This window comes from Aedes albopictus, chromosome 2 (genome assembly GCF_035046485.1).
Source record: "Aedes albopictus strain Foshan chromosome 2, AalbF5, whole genome shotgun sequence".
Taxonomy (NCBI): Eukaryota; Metazoa; Arthropoda; class Insecta; order Diptera; family Culicidae; genus Aedes; species Aedes albopictus.
Window position 1 is genome coordinate 291,524,983 of NC_085137.1, and position 18,819 is coordinate 291,543,801.

Sequence of the window (18,819 nt, forward strand, 5' to 3'; positions counted from 1 at the left end):
TCCTGTAAATGATTGAAAGACGTAGGAAACTAATAAAAGTTGTAAGTCAACAGATAATATGCTCAGTTTTGCTCTGTTATACAGGCGTAACGTAATCATTTGCTTAGGGTGTCCAATATGCCCCTTATATCCCTATGTTGTTCGGACATATTCATGTATTTCTTGAGCATGGAGTAGTATCGTACCTGACATATGATATTGTATTTTTCACGAACAATCAGACTTTGGCGACGAAATTAAACTCGACCTAATATGGTACTGACCTAACATTTGTGACACCTTCTTCCATTCTTTCCCCAATTGGCTTCTTTAGCGATGTTGAGATTATTCCATCTTCTGAATCTGCATGCCAAACTGAGCCGAAATCCAAATGTTAAATGTTCATGAATTTTGGTGTCCGGGAACCTATTTAAAAATCAATTTGAAGTTTGTATGGGAGCGATTTGATGAATCACCCCTCGTCGGATTTTGTACTGGGCGGAGCTGTCAAACAGTAGCCCAGCTGTCAAAAAGTGATTTTGAAAAATCTCTTTGAAATTAGTTTTAAGTATGAAAATACAGTTCTAAAAATCTGAAAAAAAAATCATAGTGGCTCAGAAAAAGGTGCTCTTTCGTTTAAAAATATAAAATCATTGATTTTTTCTTAATTTAAAAACCCAATTCAGGCGAAACCAGCTGGTTTTGTTACGAAAACAAAAACAGCTGGTAGCTGAGAACAATGTGGATGAACGTGAACAAAATGTACAAATTCATGCAATGGCAGGCAAAGAAAACCCTTCAATCAATAACTGAGGAAGTGCTCAAAGAACACCGGCAGGCCAAGTCCCTGTGGGAACGTAGAGCCACAAAGAAGAAGTAGAAGAAGTTGCACTGCAGGCATGCTTTAAATTGCTGTTTTCGATCAAACGCCATACAACTCGAGTGACCGTGTTTAACCATCTATGCATACGAATTGGCCTATTATGTAGCAACTATGTTATTTGAATACTCGTATTTTAATTATGTCGTGTCCCACAACTTATTAGGTTCCTCAAAGAGCATGCATAAAAGCCACCTGCAAGATCGACCGCTATTCTCATTGAACGTATACCCTATACAAAGTTGCATAGCTAGTAGCGGACTTACGTTAATTGAGACAAACGTGCGCAAACCATCTCTCGTGTGTCGGATGCAAGTTTCGTTTCTCATAGAGCCTGGGCCTGTTTGTTACGATTTAACCGACGCTATTTAGTATTTAATAGCAATCTTTGACACTGGATGGTCGGTTGAAACGTACACAATAGTATGTCGAACGGGCATGCCTTACGCAAGATTCCTGAGCAAACTGGAATAGAAACATGGTGGGTGTATGTGGTTCCGAAGCCAAAGGAATGTGGCCGTAATTTCAAACAATAAAAGTCATTTCACTTGTGCTCTAGCCGTAGGTCTCATTGTTGGCTCTATGTTAAGTGAAGGTGGGACGAAACAGCTCGTTTTAATTTCGCTCTCACTTGATTACTATCTTGAACGACGGCACAACGAACGCAAGCAGTGAGCTCTTGAATAGCTCCATCATCCAATCTGGGCGGACTGCAGTTTAAGAGACATTTAAATTTCGCTAAATATAGGCCGCCTTAACGGTCTTAATCAGAGCAACCTGCCTTGGCTGAGTCCCGCAAGTGCCCAAGGTTCACCACTTAACCAAATATGGAATCATCCATTAACGGTAAATGCCGCAAAGGTCCCTTCGAAAAACCTGCCGGCGCCTTACTGCCAAAGTTTACGCAACATAAATCCATCACGAGGACACGTTGCTTTCTGATTTCGCGTCCAGATGACATGCCGCACTGACTGCTGCTGCAGTGCAGAGTCTCCTCACCTCGTTCCCCGGAGAACACTGGCAGAACCAATTTTCGGCTACCTTCATCAAGCATCAAATTATCTCTCGAAATTAAAGACAATTGACTGGTGCGGAATTTTAGCGACAACGGCGACGACGACGACCGACGAAGACCGCATGATCGGAGTGTTTGTGTTTATACTAGGAGCTATTTTTGGGTATAGCTCGAGGTCTTCCAGTCTAGTTGACCGGTATTGCAGTTGCCATTATAAAAAGCCGTTTTCACGTATGTTAACGATATCTGTATAAAATGTCTATTTATGTTATTACGTAAACCGATGAGGTCCATTCTCATTGGACATATTAGAGTCTCTTAGATTGGCAGAGCAACAACGAGTCCGGCACCGAACAGGCTTCATTCACTTGACGGCGTTGACGTATAGTTGCGTTGTTGCACCACAGCTTCATTCATCGTGTTTTTTTTTTTTCATTCATTCATTCTTCCAATTTGTCCTGAGAGTGGCCCCGGTCGCGACTACAGTCAGTCAGTGTAGTATCTCGACTAGTCCAAATTGGGCAGAAAAGTACACATACTTTGCGCTCGGTCGAGTATGCATTAATAGCCGTTCGCGTTTAATAAATATGTTGCATGTGAACCGGTCGGCAATGAGAGGCGTCTCACATGTTGAGGCGCATATTAATGATATGTGGCACTACACCATCGTTGTTGTTGTTGTTGCTCCCCATTTTCCCATCATGCGAAAGCGTATGGAGATCGAATGTAGCCTCACTGTTTCTCTACTGCCCCAGGAGTTCCCAATTTTTCTGTATCATTGCGGTTGACAACTTCACAGTGCAGTAGGTAGTGCAAAATTGTTAAGATATTTCCATACAAAACTGTTAGCTGTGAGGTGCTACAACTATAAAAAATAGCATTTTAATGAATTTAGCTCAGATTTTTACATGGTGCTACAAATTTGTTGAATGCCACATCGAACTTGATCGGAATTTCGCCCAGAAGTTCCAGTAAAGCTCATTGTTAGTCTCCAAAGCAGTTTGAAAGTTGCTTAAAATGCTTCGTGGAACTTGATCGATGATTTCAGGTTCCTAAAGGATCATTTCAGTAGCTTCATGTTCTGAGAACATTCGAAATGTTAATTTAACAAAAACAAAACATGTGCAAATCCGGAAGTTTTTTTAGTACCCGTCCATAAACTACGTAAACTAGCCTAAGAAGGGGGGGGGGGTGGGTATTTTGTTGTTTGTGTTTGAGCAAAATATGTGGTCCATAATATTTGTATGGACGGTCAGCGAATTATTGATAATTTTAAGCATTACGATCGAATATCATGTTCTCCCAGTCTCATGCGATTATGTTCGGTTACGTGGTGAGTCAATCATTCTACTCTATTAAAGGTTTTCATTCATTCTGTACTCTAGTTTAGGTCTTTAAAAACCCAGAGATCATAGAATCGAGCATGACTTGTAATCTGTCGCCATATTACGAATGAGGTTTCTTCATACATATAATATATTATGTGTTATGTGTTATCAATATCCTCCTGGAAGTTTCTTAAACCGCTCTGAAGCTCCCTGAAGGTCTCCTCATTCGCTCTGAAACCCGTTGAAACTCATTAGCTCAATGAGATCCCGGAAAGTTCACTTAAACTAAAGTGACCAGATATATTTTAAACTGATACGGGACACAATTTTACATAACTAATAGTGTAAGCTTTTCAGTGATTGAGTGACCCTATTTTCCAAAAAAAAAAATAATATAGTAAAAAATACAGGTTGCAGGCGTAACAAATAAAAAAGTTAAAATAAATGTTAAATTGTAGAAAATAGTGATGAAATTTTTATGGACACGATTGGCATGTATATCAAATATAGTTAATGCAAAAGCCTGAAATGAAAAGAAAATATAATGCAAGACAGCGAGTACACATTTGAAACAATAAGTTTTAAATTCAAAGTGTCCAAAAAACTATCATAAAGTTAATAAAAAAATGATGTCCCTGCATAGTTTATCAGGATGTTTTGAGGACAAGCGTGATGGGATCTCAACATGGCCGATTTTCGTACCTACCCAAGTAACAATTTCAATTCCTTTTAGATTTGATTATTTTTATGGAAGCTTTATTACAGCATGACCAATTCATGGAACATTTATAGTTGTTTTTATCTTGAGAATACAATCTTCGTTCGTTTGCGGGTTTTAAGTTGTCTTCAAGTTAATTTTGAAATTCGCGCATAAAACAACTTAATTTACAAGAGCATTAAATCTTATAATAAGATTTAAGGTGTATTTGAAGTTATTTTCAACACATAACATCAACATACTTTATTGAAAGTTTATGCTTCGTTTATTCAAGTGCATTTTATCTGGCTAATCCTCCTTTAAAAACTTCTTGAAGCCTTCTATTCTTGAGCTAGAGCCATTACTCTGGAACAAGAACTATGTGAAATAATGATAAGACAACGAACTATTTTTCAATCCAAATAATGAATGTAACAAATTGGTTGAAAAACCGCGTTCTCATGCAAATATAAACACATAAACATGTTTGCTCACTGATAATTTAGCCATTCTTGTGCTAAAAAGTAATCATGTCAACGAAATAATGATTTTACGGCTAATCAAAAATGCGAGTAGCTGGCTGCTGTCGTCCTGCCTTCAACCAGTTTCTAACACAGGCTATAGCTATGCGAATCGAAAATGAAATGGGTACTTACTGTGACTCTGCTCAAGCTCATGCCAAATAGTGTAATTGTAGTAAGTTTCACTTCATTATTAATAGCAAAAATACAAGGAAACAAAATAGAATTGGCACATCTTGACGCGAAACACCGCGAAATGTACAGAGACAACTTTCTAGCATCGAAAACGTAAACAAACAATTGTCAAAGGCTGTTACTCTTGTATAAAACGAAGAAGTTTCATTTAAGACGAACAAATCTGCCTTAAGATCATAACTAGTAAAAACAATCTTCAATAAAGGCTGTAGCGTTCATGCAAGGTGACTTGGTTCCATCATTGTTTTGAGGGGGTTTGGATTAAAGGTAATAACAATTGATGGCGGCTGCATGAGTTTTGTTCGCTTGGAACGGCAGCCATGCTTAGAAAGAATTGAAAAGGTGGCGTAGCCTTTTGTTTTTAAAGGAAATTTATGTCTTCGTATATTAATGATTGATGTTATTTTTGAGGCGCTTTGTAATTTTCGTATGTTTTGGGTGGCATATCTACGAAAAAGTGAGTATGGCACGGAAAATTTCGATTCCCTGTCATCAATGATCTGTCAGGCAATTTAAATGTTTTAGCCATTTCCCATATAGCCGAGGCGGTAAACGCACGGGTATTCAGCATGACCATGCTGAGGGTGACGGGTTCGATTCCCGGTCGGTCCAGGATCTTTTCGTAAAGGAAATTTCCTTGACTTCCTTGGGCATAGAGTATCTTCGTGCCTGCCACACGATATACACATGCAAAATGGTCATTGGCAGAGGAAGCTCTCAGTTAATAACTGTGGAAGTGCTCATAGAACACTAAGCTGAGAAGCAGGCTTTGTCCCAGTGAGGACGTTACGCCAAGAAGAGAAGAGGAGGAGCCATTTCAATTTGATGAAAATTAATTCGCAGTTCAATTATTATTTCATCCATGAAACAAAACTTGTTTGCATCTGTATAATGCTTAGGTAAAAGATTTTATTTATTATGCACTGTTGACACTTTTGAGAAAGTGAAACGTCCTGATCCCTTCTAAAATCTCTCAAAACTCTTGAAATGCCTTAAAAACTTCTCCTAAACCCTCCCCTCTTCACTGAGACCTTTGTAAACTTTTCTATAGCTCTCATGAAGCCCCCCAAAATACCTTGGAATGCCCTAAAACCCCCTGGAACCTGCGGAATCCAACTAACACTAACTAAACTAAAACGCCATGAAATCCCTTTGAAACTCCCCGAAGCTGTTTTGAAACTCTCTGAATTCCCCTGAAATCATCTGAAATCTTCCTGAAGACGCATAAATTCCTCAAATCCCCTGAAACGCTATAATGAAATCTATCAGAAGCTTGCCTAAACCTCTCCTGAAAGAACATAAAGCTCCCTAAAACCACCGGAAATCCGTCTGAAACCAACGTAAGCCTCGTGAAACGCCTTGGCACATCTACTTATGTCCCCTAAAACTGCTCTGAAAGCCCCCTTCAACCACGGGAAATCTTTCTGAAAATCCATAGCATAACCTCAAAATCTCCTAGCCATGCACCCATAATAAAAGTCCCTGCATTCTGCAACTTTGTAATCCATGTAGGTAATAAACCTGTTGAATTTGAGTGTTTAATGAATCTAGCTATAGGTAAAAATCCAATAATAAGTTCACAAAGAGACCCCCAGTTGGCCTTGTGGTAAGCCTTTGAATCGTCAACCCGGATACGGCCGGTTCGATTCCCGTTCCGGTCGGGAACTTTTATCGACTGCCCTGGGCATTGTCAGAGCCGGGGAGGGCAGGGCTCCGGGCCCCCACAAAAACCGTTTTGATTGCTAAACATTGACTTTATTTTTATTTTGCTTAAGTAGGGTAAGAAATCAAAATTTGAACTAGTCATAATGTAATCTTAATTTGAACTATTTTGAAATTCATTGAAATGACGTATTTTTGGGCAAATATTGTCCCGAAAAAGGTGTTAACCAGTTTTCCGTAATATAATCTGATAACATAAGCTTTAAAAGCATTGAAAAAAGCGTTTTTGCCATCGAAAATAAGCAATTGAAAAATCACTGTGATTTCACCTATTTCCCCCCAGAGAAAGCTCATTTTCGGTGCTTCCATACAGCTCATGCATTGCATCACGCGCAATAAGTGAATACGTCAAATGAAAGCTTTTTTACCGTAGAATCGACCAACCGAATAATATTCCGCATTATTTGTCATAAAATTATCAAATTTAAGTGATTCTTACTTAGAGAATGTTATCTTAATTTGAACCATTTGTAATCTAAATTTGAACTAGTAAACGGGGGTGAGCTTCTAGTGTGGGCCTGTAGATTGCGCTAGGGTTGTTTTTTTTTTTACTCTTGGGGGATGAAAAATTCCAAATTTAGTTTCCAAATTCCTAAAGAATTTCGAACATTCTGAGTTGAGATTCCATTGCCTAATGAAAAATAGGTATGAGAATTAGCAGATTCATGTGATTTTTAATTGTTTAGCATGGAATTGGCTGTTTTGTGAGTTGCTCGAGCTGCTGCCGCCAGTAGTTCAAATTAAGATTAAAATTGGTTCAAATTATGATTACGAGGGTTCAAATTAAGAATAAATCATTGTTGATGAAAAATCGAATATTTCAATGAAATTCGGTGCAAATACAAACTTTTTACCATTTAACAGAAAGCTTATACCCGTACATACGATTTTGCCGTAGTAGATTATTTCCATGTGGGAGAAAAAATCACTTAAAATTTGCACTGCTTCAGAAAGCCGCAATTTGGTTCAAAGTTTGATTACCTACCCTACTGTTCGAAAACAGGAAAAACTTATTAGTTCATCGCAATTCTACTTCCAAGGGGCCTCCACGTGCGCTCCGGCCCCAGGCCCACACAATCCTTAGTCCGGGCCTGGGCATAGTGTATCATTGTACTTGCACTGAAATTAATTTTGTTGTGGTTTCTACCGAAACCATGGTAAAAATAGGAACTGCAATTTTCAACCGAATGCAAAGTTCTGTTAATAACAATGATTGTACTGAAACATTGTCAAAATAGTAGCATCAAGAATATATTCTGTCAACGGTACCGCACGCATGTCAATATTGACAATGTTTCAGTACAATTAACAACAATTTCATTCGGTTGAAAATTGTTGTTGCAGTTCTTAATTTTACCATGGATTCGGTAGAGACTACAACAAAACTTTTTTGGGTGTGCCTCACAATATACATATTCATGCAATGCCAGGAAAAGTAAGCCCATCAATTAATAACTGTGGAAATGCTTAAAGAACACTAAGTTGAAAAAAGGCCATGTTCCAGTTGGGACGTCGAGCCAGAATGAAGAAGAAGAAGTTCACAAAGAAATACCCATATTATATTCACATTTTTATTAGGGTTTTGGTAAAGCTCTTGTAGAGGTCGCATACAAGAAGTCTGACATCCCAAGTAACAATGATAGCTTAATAACAGCTTACTCAGCTAAAATTTTAAAAATCAAGCTTAAAAGCGGTTTATTTATCAATTGTACAATACAATAATGTGTGTTGAGAAACGAGAAAGCGGAATTGAAAAGATTCTTATATTCCATGACAACTTGTATAAAATAAGTCAACTTCCATTTGAAGCAAAGCATTAATTATATAAACTAAAAAAAATAATTTGGTAAACCGCCAATATTATGGCAACATAATAATTTGAATCAGTTGGGATCCTCTGCACCGCATATTTTCAATAATTTCCTGCCATTTTGTTGCTAATAATAGTTTCTCTGTGCCACCGGCAGCTATGAAAGAAACCCGTTGTTGCTGTATTTATTACTGCACTTGGGCACCGAACAAAAGTAAGAGTATTTACGTGTAATTTTTAGTGCTTGACTTAAAATGTCTTGTGACACACAATGATGGTCAAGTACCCCCCATGCCTTATAACAATGACGATTTGATTGCTACATTTCAACCTCAACCTTTTCCTTCGTGCGGAGACTTCATTCCGTAATTCGAGTGAGCAGGCAGTCTGTTTGCTTCTTTTTGGGATTACGTTGTTGACATACACTTTTTGGAACAGGTCCAAGCCGTTGTCCAAGCTGTGTTTATTTAATCCGCTTGAATGTAAATAATTATCCGGCTGTTCTCCATCATCACACGGTGCACTGAAAATATCAAACGCATTACGGTAGCCCCAGCCAGCATCTGGGAGGGAGATCGCACCATCCTTGGCTCTAATTGAAGCTAACGTTTTCAAGAAATGCGTCTTAAACACGCAGCAATCAGCTTATATCTGCCCGGTTTCTGCGCTGGTTGGTGCTGCGAGTGAGCTGCTGCAGCAATATAAATTTAATCCAGCCAACATCAGAAACCACCCACCGACCCGACGACGATGAGGACGATGGCGATCGTCGCGGACACATCGGTGAAATGGCGGCACTTCTTGGTGGCTGAATTAACTGCTCACGATGAGCGTAAAAGCTGCTCACGCTTGCGGCAGGCGAAATTTGCATGCATGTCGTACCCAATGAGTATAATAGTAGGAGCCTGTTCCGTCGTCCGTCCGTTCGTATATGCAGATGCGCTTGATTGAAGCTGCCCGATTACGAGCATGGTGGACTTCTATGAACGGTTTACTTTCGATGTTTTTTTTTTCTTGTACAATAAGAAAAGTTGGATCTTTGCTGTCAAAAGTCTGTTTTTTTCTGTAATAATACATATAATACACTACATCACAGTCATATAAAACCGAAGACTCTCGAAGAAGGCGGGGTCTGCTGTTCACACTCGCTTCAGTTTGTATCGTTCCATCCGCCGTGTTCCATGCTGCAGCATTACTGACTTCACTGCGTTCATCTCCTCCAAAATCGCTCTACACTCCTCGTTGAATAATACATTCCGTCGACTCCATTCAATGTACCCGACGGTGTTTTTGCCTGCGTCGTAGATGGTTGCTATGCGACTCAAAGTTGCACCGTGGCAGTCGCCGGTACTGTACATTGTTGATGACGGGGTGTTTTGGGCGTCCGATGAAGCCCCGAAGAGTTCGATGAAGTTGAGATGAGAAATTGACACAGTGCTACGATCACTGGAGTCATCGGCTCGAATCTTTATATTGGCCGTTATTACTTGATTGAAAGAACTATGTTCAGCCATGCCGGTAAAGTGCATGCACAGTTTGGATAAAAGAAACTCTCTCGCACTCGTTCGATGATCAGGAGCAGGGTTATTTTTTGCAATAATCTGCTGTATTGGCACACAGATTTTTTTTAGAATTCCCAAGTTTTCAATAAACAAAACGAAAGAAGAGCGTAAATTTCTCTGACAAATAATATACATAATCGAGCATGGGATTTCACAGAAATTTACATGCCATGCAAATAACATGATGTATTTAACGGTTCTTTTGCACACAATGTCAGCAGCTGTAGCATGGTCACTTTTGTGTAAATATTATTTTAAGATTTATTCAATAAATTATATAAAATGTATATAAAATGTACATAAATTGTATATTAAATTAAATATTTTTCATGTTCTTCAATGTTAATTTATTATCCATGTTAATTTATTTTTCAATTCAATTCATTGTTTCCATTGTCAAATGTACTATATTCCAAAGTTCACTATAAATGTTTTGCGATATTCAATGTCACCATTCGAAATGACATGCACTTCAAAACCGCATACAACTTGCATGCAAGTCGCCTTCCCAAGTCTAATACATGTAAATAAAATTCCTGCCGTTCTATCCACTACACCACGAAACCCGAACAATCTCGAGGTTCAATGTTCAAGCCCGAACTCTCTCGATAAAATTGGATCGGGTACTTAAAAATAGACGGAGCGATACAGATCATTCAGATGGGTATGAAAGTGAAAGAGATAGCAATTTATTCGGTTCTCATTCGTGGTTGATGAGAATTGTCGTTTGAAAAGATCGTAAAATTACTTCGGTAATTTTACGTATTTCCGGCCACGAAGTCTTTGGATCCGACCTTATCTGAGGACCTACAGAACTTCTACTCGTCCATTTTTACCTGGACCGTGGAAGAGGCGAGAGTGCGTGTTCTAAGTTTAGTGTCGCGGTGTGTTATATTTGGTAATACTTATAAAATGTGAGAAGTCTTTTAGATTAAATTACAAGTTACTTTCGTTCCTTTCCGTTAGATAGCAAAGTTCAACAACCTATGTTTAAAGGTTAAGTGCGGTCAAACTAGATTGTGTGTGCGTGTTAGTGAATAGAAAAAGGTAATTGATATTTTTGTTGTGTGGAGTAAACTTTTTGTTAAACGTGTCGAACAGCCGTTCGACGGCTTTTTATTCAGGATTTAATCCACGGCCGAAAGCTCGGCACACCGCACCTTTTTCGCTAAACGCGCTCTCGACCCCACGTCGCAGCGTCAAAAGTCCCGGTTTGAGGGGAAAGCCGGAAGGGGACAACCGTTCCGACAGAGCGGCCAAACCACGTTTTTCTTTGGTGTTCGTGAAGTAGACACCGTGCCCACCAAGCCACCGACGACCCCCATCGTCAGATCCGCCATCAAGCCCTTTTTTCGATGATCGGAACATTCACCACCGGAGGCGGCCGGAATCCCACGTTTTCCACGTCGGCCATGTGGTAGTCACCTTACCGACGAAGCCATCGACGACCCCCATCGTCATCAACACCAGCAAACAACTGCGCCGGTGATCCGGTCCGTTTAGCGACCGGCAGCGAGAAAGGCGCACTTTCGCAACCGCCGCGCGTCGCACGCATTTGGAGGTAGCGGCGCAATACCAGCGTAGGATGCGGTAAGAATAGCATTCTACTTTACCAAGTCGTCCGTCGACCGCCACACCGTCGCTTCTTCTTTGCCGGCGGCATTCATGAGCAGCTAAAAAGGTACCGTGAGTAGAAACAAAACCAATCCTAATTAACCATGCGCATGTGTTAGAACTCCACACAACTAACCGAGCTCGGAGAAGATCGTTTTGATCGATAAATGTCGACAGAACCAAATTAGAATAGGAATCAATTAAAACCGCACACACAGTAGGGAAAGCTGTAGGAAAACGAAAAATAGCATGGAAAGGAACATGCGTTAATAAAACCTAGGTTATCAAATTTTGAATAAATGTTTCGTTAGTTTTCGTTACCTTCAAACAAGCTGTATTTTTGTGAAATGTTAGTGCTTTCCCTGTAACAGTTTTTTTGGTCTTCGAGATTTCTCACGTTCGCGTCGTTCTACCTGTTTTTTAGTTATTTTTGTACGCCAGGGTAGACTGCCTGGGAAATCAGTCTCTCCACTCACGTGTCCGAAGCTAACAGGGAAATTTGAATTGGTGAGTTCTTCCAATGATGATACTCGTGAGTGGTGTCTTTGTGAGTTGGTAGAACGACGGTTAGCATCAACCATATTGTGAGAATCGCTTAAGGCGACCTCTATAAGTGAGATATCTCGATTAGCCGTACTTTTGAGTTTTCTGTATCGTCCCTAAATCGCTATTTGGTCTCTTATAAAACAAACCCGCCCTGAGGTTGGGTTTCTTGCCGGGCAAACATAACTCGACAGATGGTCCTCTTCGGAGGTGGCGCTTAAGCCGTCTGTTTTCGGAGCCAGGGAACGAAGCAGAAGACGGGAAAACTCTTAGCCGCAATTTGCGTGCTACACAGCTTTAGCGCCACTCTCGGGTTAGAGAGGCTGCGACGCTTTTTTAGGTCCGGCTTTGAGACTCTGTCACGGGCGAGTTTTTAAAGTGGCTCAAACACGCACTTTCTCCGACCACCCAAACGTAAGTTCCAACGAAATCAGAAAATGGAAAAAAGATCACCAAATAAAATTTAAAAAAGACTAATCTAGGGAAGCTTCAACCAATTAAGCGAAGAAAGCGATATATTTACGGACCTAGTTGAGATGAAGTTACCAGTTTTACAATTGGGGGCTTACTAAACTAGTCCTACCTATTGAGCTCAAAGGTTTTTCAAAGACTTACGGTTATCAAGAACAAACTTTGTTCTCACGTTGGGGCCCAATCGTAGTGTTGCTCCGATGTCGCGCAACTTGCAGCTGCAGCGCGTGAGATCTGGTGGACGATCTTCGAGGTATACTGATCTTCTCGACTGTGACACGTTGGTGTAGCGCGGTCACTCCTCAGAGCGCGAGATCCTGCTGGCAAAGTCGTCGAGAGAGCGGCGGTTGTCGCGGCTGCGCGGTGCCCTCGGCCAACTGGTACTCTCTGAGTGCTTCTCTAAATGTGGCTTGCGTAGGGGCGAGTACCGCGAGATCGTGGTACGGGGATGCTGCTATCGAGGCGAGAGCGAGTGACCGTTCGAACTACGGACGGCAGGCGTATTCGACGCTGGTGCGCTTCGATGATAGGCAACAGAGAGTGTCGTCTCACCGTGATATTGAATTGCGGTTGAGGCGGTCACCGCGAGATGCCCAGGCACGGATGCTGCGGTGGGACCGAACAAGGGTGATCGCTCGGACGACGAAAAGCAGTGGGCTTGCGCGTCGCTCGTTGTTGGTAGAACGCAGGGAGAGTGCTGAGATCTTCCGTCGCACGGCGAGGTATCGGCTCACCGGGTTCACCGGAAAGAGATGAGCACCGTTTACGCCTAGAGCTTGCACCGAGACGCGTGGAGCTTAGCCGACTCGCGGGGATTCCGTTGCGCGTGTAGCTTGCGCCGAAGTACGTAGAGCTGCCAGGGATGCGCGTGGAGCTTGCGTCGGTCCGCGAGAAGGATCTGTAGCGTTGGGTTTTACGAACCCAAATAAAAACCCTTCGTTGAAGGGAACCCTATCCCACGACGAAGTTAGTACATATTCTAAACTTTTCTGGTTCACAAACTAGCTTACCTCTGGATTTTTTTGTTCTTCACTTCCCAATAATAAGGGAACAATTTTCTACCAAAATCTGAAATGTACAGTACGCGATCATAATTTAATTCTACAACTCATTTTATTCGATCTCACCTCAATTAACGATACTATAAAGTATGTTTAGAACTGGTTCAATTGATTCTTGAGCACAAAACTGATGACAATTTGATCTGGTCTTCCACTAATCAAAATCTTCACAATTTTTACGGCCGTCTAATTCGCTTGCCTTCACAAAAGTGATTGGTGGCATTCCCATATAGATGCCTGATTTAGGCTAAACAATACAAATTTGCGAAACCAGTAAACAGCTATTGTTTCGGAGTTTCGCCTTGCAAAATATATCTGCCGTGCAGATTACATAGGGCTATCAATATCAACCGCTAAGCCCGGTCCAATGATTTTTTTTCGCATTTCCTCGCATGGTGCAGGTTTCGATCCCCAATGCAATCCCTATTGCTGGGGGGCGTGAGCCATCTCACTCCGCAAGCACTCATGCTCTTCATTTCGTTATTTTCTCTTACTAAATCGAGACGGTGGGAGATATTAGAGTGGGCCATAAATTCCGTCACGCGAGTGTCGCAATCCCTCTTTTTCTTGAAAGATGACTCTGCCGCATGCTGTATTTTGTGTTTGCTAAGGATTTCTGAGGGATTCCATTGCAATTGATAAGAAAGTCGTTACATATTGTGATATTGATACAAGAAGGGGAAAACCGAAAGAGACTCTCTTTTGCCAATAAGACCTATTGTAATGTTTGACCAGATGTGTACTGAAACTATAACATTATTTTGGTATCAAGTGACAAGCTATTTCCATTTTCCTAACCTATCAAGCAAACCGCACTTTTTAGCAGCAATTCCCTGTCGACGCTAAGCCCAACAAAGAGCAAGATTTATGACCACGTGTGGGTAAACCTTTAAAGATCCTCCTGGCAGCCACGAAGCCCCGCTTTCAAAGAAAAGGTCGTTGGTCTACACCGAGTCTGAGTCATCTTCCCCTTTTCCTATAATATGCTTTTCTATGGTATAGATAATCATGTGCGCCTATCCTCCATGGATGGCATCCCCCGACCGACATGCCAGCTAGCGGATGATCTTTCTTCTTTGTCTACAATGGGCGCAGCTTCTTAGGTGCCTACAAGCGTGGGGTCTCAATGGGACCTCACGGTGAACGATCACAGCGGCGGTGGTGGCGATGGTGGCAAATCTTCATATGTGCCCTTTTTAGCGCCTTGTTCGCCGCCATAGGGGCTTTCAGTGCAGTGGCGGCATAGATCGGAAACTGAAAATAACGGCGCATTACCAGGCGTGAATGGCCAATAATATGGCTCCGTGTGGCGTTTATTTATCGTCGCGGTATGCCATTCAGCGACGACCGCAGGTCTTCCCAATCCAATAAAAATCTGCCAATTTAGTCATAATAAAATCTTCTATGAATTCTAGTTTTATTTGAAGCCCCACCGGATCGTCATCAAATTTATGAGTGATGATGATACGATAGTTAACTATTCGGATCGCATCCGGATTAAGAAAAACCAGTTCATCACGTTCTCTGTAAGCACCTTGTTTTCGCAGAATAAATAATACATTCCTTCAGAAGTTGTTTTTTGGGATTTCCGTCGTATTTTCAAACTTGGACCAATTCCAGTATCTACCCGACTAGAAAATTATATCAAGTTTGTATCATATTGTGTTATGATGTTATAATATTTTTCTCTAACTTATTATGTTATAAACTAGCTGCAGGATGATGTTAAAATAACTAAAATTGTAACGAAAAGAACACTGGTCTCATCAAGATTATATCCTATTTTGTTATAATCATATCAAAATTATAACAGAATGAGATATGAATTTTAGCCTCTGGAATACTAGTTTCTATCATAATTTGATGTGATTTTGTTACATTATTTCCCAAATGTCGAAGATTCAAAACTAAATTATAATACAATGAGTTATAAAACAACATTTATAACATAATGTGATATATTTGAGTTATAGTATTTTGAAAACACCAAGGATGTTGAACATGATTATATCACAATGAGTTATAAATATCATGATTTGTTAGGATTATGTTATAATTTTGTTACAATTTTCTAGTCGGGTAAGACTTAATTACAGCTCACAGATATAGATCTACATAGACTGTTGGCCAAACATTTGCTATTTTCTCAATATTCTATGTAAAATAGACAGCTCTGGTGAGCTAGATTTTAATCATTCGTGGAGAGTTTTAGCTGAGAGACAGAACTTCTTCTTCTTCTTCTTCCTCTTCTTCTTCTTCTTCTTCTTCAGACATTTCTGCAAACATCTTTGGATTATCTGGATGAAATCCGGTAACAGTCCTGTGGGAAATCCTGGAAGAAATTCCTAAATCAATTTCTGGGGAATTCGTTGTGGTAGAATTTATGGATTTTAGAAACCTTCAACTTTTTCATCGTGCTACAAAAACACTCCGGAAAGATTCTTTATAAAATTTCGATTGTTTGAGTCATCCTACTACGATTTGTGCGGTCATCTCAACACAGAGAACAGACATCCAAGTCCAATCTGAATTTTGTGTAAGAAATATTTCATCGGCAACACAAGTGGCAACATCATGGCGCTGCAATCGGTTAATTTTCCATTCTAATTCAATTCACCACTTGAAATGTTTCAATTCACCACTGACTGTGGCAATATGGTGTTTGGTGGCATTAGTGCTTCCATCGTGTATTGGTTTACAACCTTACTCAAGTGAGGATTCCAATCCTTACACAACTTTCTGAATGAAATTTGTTCTAGCCTGGATGTCTGTTCTCTTTGATCTCAACTGCCTACCCAAACTTCGAACCTGTTACTTTTGAATGAAAATCGGAGAAAATATTCGAATGCGCTAGCCAGCCAGTACTGTATCTGGCCATCCCATTCAGAAGAGAGCTTCAATCGGCGGCAGCAGATCAACCGACGCTAATCAACCGGTTAATTTGCCGCTAATTCAATTATCACATCCCACACTATCGAAAAAAGCAGAAACTTAATCGCATTTATTTCTTCCCCTTTCTTTGCAGGTAAGTCGCACCGTCCGAATCCAATTTGATTAGTCTGAAAAGAAAAAGAGAAGAAAAAAGCATTCCCTCCGCGCCGGAGGCTCAACTAAGACCCAAGGTAAGGTCGCATCGTCGGTGCACTTTTTGGGCACTATTTGGAAGGAAACAATGCATCATTGTTCTTCGGACGCCAAGATCACGGACAGGCACTGGGGGCTAAACTTGTCGGTCGGTCTCGATTCGGTTGATTCGAAACTGATTTCTTCCGGAAATGATGGACCGATGGGCGCATCATTCCGATTCATTCGAGTTGGCAAGTCGTGAATCTGGCGGTCCACTACCGACTGATTGACTGACTGACTGGAGAGGAGGTATCGGATTAACATTTTTGTCGTTTTCACACATCTCTATAGAAGACAATTGAATAATGCTTCTATGGGCCATAAAGATGACCACCACTACTGGTACTGGTGGGCTTGAGAGCGGCCGACGAAACTTTGATTAGGTTAGATTCGCCACTACTAACCCAGTTCCGGAAGCCGCGAAATTGCCATGTCGCCGCTGACAATGCCACGTTGGACAGGGTTACGCTCTTCGCAACGCTCGTTGCTGCTGGCTAATTGTTCTTTTTTTTGTTTTTTTTATGGCTTATTGTGGAGTTTTTATGGCTCTCGTTGGGAGGTATGTGGTAAGGTCAACGGATGCTGTTGTCATCTTGTGATCCATGGTAGCATTTGAAAATATATGTTACATATGAATTGTTTGTGGTTTAGCTGTGGGCATTGATATAAATGACTAAACGAAGTGCCGATCCTCTTACGTCCGTCCGTCCGTCCGTCGGCTTCGTCTTGCTTTATTTACTTCAATTTTTGATCGATTTTAACGAAAATGTAATACTACATCTGTAAAATTACATCCCCGCGATCCTGCAGCAGATCAACGCAAGAATGTGCATGTTGAGAACTATGGGCCGTTTCTTCAACTACAGCATCATTAACGTGCACTGCCCACACGAAGGGAGACCTGATGACGAGAAAGAAGCGTTCTACGCGCAGTTAGAGCAAACATACGAAGATTGCTCGCAGCGTGATGTGAAAATCGTTGTCGGCGACATGAACACGCATGTAAGAAGGGAGGAAATGTACAGACCGGTAATCGGGTGAAACAGCCTGCACGCCGTCTCGAATGATAGTGGCCAGCGATGCGTACACTTTGCAGCCTCCCGGGGTATGGTAGTCCGAAGCACCTACTTCCCCTGCAAAGATATCCACAAAGCTACCAGGAGATCACCCGACCATCAAACAGAAAACCAAATCAACCACGTTCTAATCGACGGTAAATTCTTCTCGGATATAACCAATGTCCGCCCATGCCGCAGTGCGAATATAGATTCTCTGTAAGCATGTGCTCAAAACCTTCGGCAGTGATTACCACGCGTTGAAGTCGAACGCCGCGGATCAACATCGAGCAGCTACGTAACGTAGAAGTGGCTCAAGACTACGCGCAGCAGTTAGCAATGGCTCTGCCAACGGAAGAGCAGCTTGGCCTAGCTACGCTTGAAGACGGCTGGAGGGACATCCGATCCGCCATAGGTAGTACCTCGGCTGTAGCACAAGGCTTCGCGATGCCGAATCACAGAAACGACTGGTACAACGGCAAATTTGAACAGTTGAAAAACGATAAGAATGAAGCATGGGCGAGAATGTTGCAACACCTTATGAGGGCGAATTTGGCACGTTATAGACAGGCGCGGAGCAGACAGAACTCAGTCTTCCGGATGAAGAAGTTCCAGCAGGAAGAACGAGATCGCGAAGCGAGGGAAGAGCTGTACCGCACTAAGGACACACATGGAAGTTCTATGAGAAGCTGAACCGCTCGCACAGAGGCTTTGTGCCACATGCCGACATGTGCGAGACAATGATGAGCATGAGGTGGTAGAGTGGTGGCGACAGCATTACGATGAGCACCTCAATGGCGACGTTGCAAGCACCGAAGGTGGCGTGGTAAAGGATCTAGGAGTACGTGCGCAGTGATTGAGGAGGAGGTTGGCTGGTTGAAAAAACAACAAAGTCACTGAAGCAGATCAACTACTAAGCGAGCTCTTAAAATACTGCGGAGAAGCACTGGTGAGAACACTGTGTCGTTACCAATTTTTGGGAGGAGGAAGTATTACCGAAGGAAGGGATGGGAAGTATCGTGGGTGCCATCCACAAAAAGGGTGACAAATTGGATTGCGGGAGCTATCACACGATCACACTACTGAGCGCTGTCTACATTCTCTATCTAATTATATGCCGCCGTATATTACCCATTGCAAGATAGTTTGTGGGACAATATCAGGCTGAATTCATAGGTAAACGCGCTACAACGGACCAGATGTTCGCCATCTGCCAGGTGTTGCAGAAATGTCGCGAATA